Source organism: Gallus gallus, chromosome 14 (assembly GCF_016699485.2).
Source record: "Gallus gallus isolate bGalGal1 chromosome 14, bGalGal1.mat.broiler.GRCg7b, whole genome shotgun sequence".
NCBI classification, from domain to species: Eukaryota; Metazoa; Chordata; class Aves; order Galliformes; family Phasianidae; genus Gallus; species Gallus gallus.
This window is the reverse complement of record NC_052545.1, coordinates 18,090-23,460: the sequence shown is the minus strand read 5'-3', so window position 1 is coordinate 23,460 and position 5,371 is coordinate 18,090. Positions and strand designations below refer to the sequence as shown.

The 5,371-nt window shown below is 49.2% G+C and overlaps 1 long non-coding RNA gene across 1 annotated transcript; it reads right to left on the bottom strand.

The window, feature by feature from the left end:
• Nucleotides 1-2,180: 2,180 nt before the first annotated feature.
• Nucleotides 2,181-4,630, bottom strand: LOC121106789. The gene is made up of 2 exons (XR_005839808.2): nt 4,460-4,630; nt 2,181-2,461 (listed from the first exon to the last, which is right to left on the bottom strand). It is a non-coding gene; the product is annotated as an uncharacterized LOC121106789 (long non-coding RNA).
• Nucleotides 4,631-5,371: the final 741 nt, after the last annotated feature.

Below are 5,371 nucleotides of genomic sequence, written 5' to 3'. Positions count from 1 at the left end.
GTTTTTGCTATAGGGCTTGCAGTTTCTGTATGTATTCTAATCTGTCTTCCATGCTTTGTAGGGTGCTTGTAGAACTGCCTTCAGTGAATGATGGACAAGACTTTTGACTATCGAATTGAGTATCATAGACTGCGTGAAAAGTTGTAGAGGGGTTTAGGTTGTTGCGTTCGTGCTGTAACGGGGCAAGGCTTGGCCAAGCATGGGAAAGGATTTCCTGTTGCTCTGATGATTGCTTAAGAATTGTAGAAAGTAGTAGGAATAGTGTGCTGAAATATATTTAGGATTAGGCGTTTTGCGCTGCTTCACGATGTATGGGTTAGGTGTGTGTGTAAGTAGTATTCAGCTTAGGGAGGGGGAGATGTAGTAGGCATCTTGCGGGGATACGGGATGTACAGGACAGGCCTCTCCCCAAGCATAGAGAGACAGTGCTATCGTGCTGAGCTTGATGCAGAGAAAACAGGAGAAGAAGAAGGATGAGAAAAGAATGTGGAAATGGCCAAATAAGGCTCAATGTTATCTGGTGTGAACCAATCAGAGTGGGACATGACAGCACGGTTTTGTAGGTAAAATGTATATAAGCTGTGTTTAGTAGTGAATAAATGCCATTTTGCTGCTCATCATATTGGTGTGCGTCTGCAGTCATTTGGCCCTGATCAGGCTATTGATCAGTGCGTGCAGAGGCCTAACACAGGTGGCTAACATCGTTGTTGCAGAAAGCAACTACCACACGGGCCCTATTGGCTTGGGGCCTATTGTGCCAGATTATGCATGTTGACTGTGAGAAGCCTTTTTGATCACGTGGAACTCCATGTGGAGTCCTAAAGTACACTAAGGGAGTTTTGTGGGGCGATACTCTGATGCAGAGCATCATGCGTATTGAGAGTAAGAGTGTTTTTAGATGCAGTCAGCATGGTTTCAGCGACAGGAAGTCCTTTTTGATGAACCTGATAGCTTTTCATGATGACGTCATGTGCTGGAGAGCTCACGGTGAAGTAGTGCATGTGTTTTATTGATTTCAGTGAAGGACTCGTCACTGTCTCACACAGCATGTTTGCAGGTAACCTACAGAAGCATGGTCCGGATGATCGGATAGCGAGGTGGATTGCGAAGCCACTGAAGGGAAGAAGCCGGAGAGTTCTGGCGCATGAGACGGAATCTAGTTGGCACCTTGTGTCTAGTGGTGTCCCTTGGGGATAGGTAGTGGGACTGGTGCTATTTACTATATTCATTAATGATTTGGATAAGGGAATAGAGCAAGGTCAGGAACGCTGATGACAGAAAATCGCAAGGCGTGCCTGACAAGTCAGAAGGCTTTGCTGACATATAGGGTGATCTAGACCCTCAGGAGAGTTGGGTGGGATGGAATTTCATGAAGTTCACTAAGGGCAATAGTAGAGCATTGCATGTGGGAAGAACCGTAGGTACTATTATAGGATGGGGAGCGCCCCATTGGGGCGCAGCGTGGGTGAAAGGGACTCGGGCTTCATGGAGGACGGGAGGAGGAACATGAGCCAGTACTGTGCGCTTGTGGCCTAGAAGGCTAATGGCATTCTGTGGTGTATTAGAAGGGGGATGATTTGTAGGTTCAGAGTATTTCTCCTCTCAGTGTAGTTTTTAGGTTCAAGGAGACTGAGGTATGAAGTTATTCATGTATATAAATACAGCTAGGGTGGGTGTGAGTAGAATTGAGGAAGGCTGTTGTCAAGTGACATTTGGTGATATGAGCAGCAGTAATGGGTGCTGGATTGAACCGAGCAGGTTCTGCTTAAAATTTGAGATCTGTCTTCTTTATCGTGAGCATGAGAGAACACAGGTACAGGCTGTAAAGAGAGGTTGTGGGGTGTTCTTCTCTGCAGACATTCCTAGCCCATTTGGATTTGTTCCTCTGTGACCCGCTCTAGGTGTTCCTGCTCCATCTCAGGCATTGGACTAGATGTTCTGCAAAGGTGCTTTTCGATCCGTGATGTTTTGTGGCTTTGTGGTTTTGTGTTAGAGTATGTATAGAATTGTATCATTATGGAATCACAAGGTTTGGAAGGATCTACAAGAGTATGTAGTTCAATTGTGCTGCCATCCGCATTACTACCATGTGGTACTAAGCCATATCTTGTAGTATGTCGTCTAGCTGTCTATTGAACACTACCTTGGACGGAGAGTTCAGCAGCTCCTCCGGCAGGCCATTCCTGTGCATGACTGCTCTGTGACAGAATACATTTTTACTTAGGCATAATGAAATCTGACATGGTGAAATTTGTGGCTGTTTCCTGTATTACTGTTTGTTTCCTGGTAGCAGAGGCCAAAGCCCTCCTCATCACAACCTAACTTCAGGGAGCCTGTAGAGTGTGGTGCAGTGTGTCCTGAGCATCCTCTTCTTGAGAGTAAACAATCAGTGTGGGAATACAAGAGCATCTATTCAGAGCAGCAGCTGTGGAACAACGTAAAAAGTATGCAAACGAACGACCTGTAGAAGAAGACAAAAAAAGAAGTGGCTCACGGCTGTGCCTGGACAAGCGCCCACATACACAGTTCAGGAGCATTTGTAGAATACTGTGTTGATATGTGCAGGTGCAGGAGAAACTTGTAAGGGTGCATGAGAAACCTGAAAAAGGAAACTTGTGAATGTATGTAAGTTATGTGAGAAATTGTATTAAATTATTTGAATCGTTGATGTCTGAGTCTGTGCACCAGATGCTGCATTTTGCAGCTCCCTTAGTTGCTCCTCCTAAAATCTATGCTATGGATCCCTCACCAGTGTCATTGCCCTTTTGTGGACACGTTCCAGGGCCTCAGTGTCTTTCTTGGAACAAGGTTCCAAGTAGCGAACACTGCGGTTCAGGTGTCACCTCAGCAGCACTGGGGTATGTTTATCGCAGAATCATAGAATCACCAAGGTTGGAAAAGACCCGCAGGATCACCCAGTCCAACCATCCAGCCATCACCAATAGTTCTCATTAAACCATGTCCCGCAACACAACGTCCCAGTGTTCGTTGAACACCTCCAGAGTTGGTGACTCCATCACCTCTCCGGGCAGCCCATTCCAGTGACTGACCACCCTTTCAGAGAAGTAGTATTTGCTAACATGCAGCCTGAACCTTCCCTGGCGCAGGTTGTCCCCGCTCCTGATCACCACACTATTTCTCATGCAGGCCATAATGGCATTGGCCCTGTTTGCCTCCCAGGCACACTGTCTGCTCACGTTCAGGCGAGCATCAGGCATCACCTGTAGGTCCATTTTGTCTTCGCAGTTATGTAGCCAATCTGATCGAAGCGTATAGAGCTGTATGGGGTGATTGCGGCCAAAGTGCAGGATCCGGCACTTGGCCTCGTTGAATGTCATCGCATTCTATTCAGCCCAGCAATGCAGCTTATCTAGATCTGTCTGAAGGGCCTCCTTACTGTCAGGCAGATCTGTACTACCTCTGAAGTTGGTGTTATCTGTACACTCAGGGTATATTCAGTCTCCTCATGTAGGTCCTCAGTAAAGACATTAAACACGATGGGCCTCAGTACCAGCCCCTGGGGATCAGCAGTTGTAACAGGTCACCAGCTGGAGTTAACTCCATTAAGTACTATCTGTGAGGCACGGTTGTGTAGCATGTTCCTTACTCCAAGAAGAGTACGCCCGTGCAGGCCACGGGCAGCCTGTTTCCGCAGGAGCATATCGTGGGAGACCTTGTCAGAGGCTTTGCTGAAGTCTAGGTAGACTACAGGCAGAATTATTGCATCTTAGAATCCTGGATTGTTCAGGCTTGAAAGGGATTTGACACGTCATCGAGTTTCAACAGCTATCCTGTGAGTGGGGTCCCCAGCTAGTAGATCTTGTGGGTTTGTTTGAGGCTGTGACTATTTTCTTAAGGTTTGCAGTGCTTGACCTGGGACATCTCTAGGGTACCATGTCTGTTAGCGAGGCTGCCCAACGTGGCCAGTGGGTGTGGCACAATGTTTGGGTATTTTAGAGTTAAGTGAGGGTTGTGGTAGCAATGTTCAGCATAGTGCACGGGCTTTATGTGCCATGGAGAATAATGAGCAGGTCTGTGAGTGTTTTGCGGTCTGGCAGCCAATGCTTGCTGAACCTGGTGTTGTTGTTATGTCTGTAGAGAGTACTGAGTGTTTATGGCAGTGTTTGGGATATCCTAGAGTATAATGCCAATATTTTAGATCTTTGAAGGCAGTGGACATGTGTAGGAGTTTTGCTTTGTGCTTGGAATACACCACAGAGCTTTGGCATTGGTGTTGTTCACAGTGGCAAGTTGTGGTGGGGTTGACCAACAGTTTTTTCATCGTGTCTTTTGAAAGTCCTGGAACGGTACCCTGCCCCTGTTGGCATCAGCTGCCGATCGTCGTCGTGGTGGGTCCTCGGTCTTTTGCTGCCCTCCAGCCGTCCAGCCACCTCCCACCCGCCATCCCCGCACCCCTGCCATCTTTGTGGCGTCGCTGTCAGCGTTCTTGCCATCGCACCCGTAGGCGTTGCCGCAGCTCCCCTCTCCTCTGGCCCCCCCGCAGTTGACACTCCCTCTCGTCTCCGTCAGTGCTTCCCCCCCGCCGTTGGTCCCCTGCCCGCTGTTGTCTCATCGTTTGGCCCCTTTAAACTGTATCGCCGTGTCCCGTACGGGCATGTCTCTGCACGCCGGCCCCACCCCCGGCCGCCCTTTCGGGTCGTCTGCCCCGCCTTCCGTTTGTGACGTCATTGGCTCCGCCCCTTCGCCCGCATTCAAAAGCCGCGTTTCAGCCGAGGGAGTTCAGTCCGTCGGCGGCTCTCGTTCCGGGTCGGTGGTGTGGGGTCCTCCTCCAGTGTCAGGTAGGGTTGTTTTGGATTTCCCTTTTCTCGGTTCGTTGCTGGAGCTGCCCCGGGGGTCCCTGCCGGAGCGGTCCCTGCCGGAGCGGTCCCTGCCGGAGCGGTCCCTGCCGGAGCGGTCCCTGCCGGAGCGGTCCCTGCCGGAGCGGTCCCTGCCGGAGCTGCTCCGCAGGACTTTGCTGGAGCGGGTCCCCAGGAGCGGCTGCTACAGCGCTCAGGTGAGTGAGCTTAATAGCCTCAGAACATGAGTCTTTAGTAGCTGTTGTGATGTTTCTCCTAATTTGTGTATTATGTTTTGTTGTGGAGTCTTGATGCACTGGGCTTTTTGCACGCTGGTGTGGTTTTTGGTGCTTGCACTTCTCCCTTTGTATTGTTTGGTTTATTTATTTATTGCTGTTATTATACTCTGACTGTTTTTCCTGTTTTCTTTCTTTCCAGGATATCTTGTTCTCCCTGGCAGTACGGCATTCTTCAGTTTGTCAGGTGAAGTGGGAGCGCTGTCTGTTGGTTTGTAGTTTCAACAGGTGGGTTGCAGACTGGAGTTTGTGAGGTACGTGTTGCCAGAGGCTTGTGAT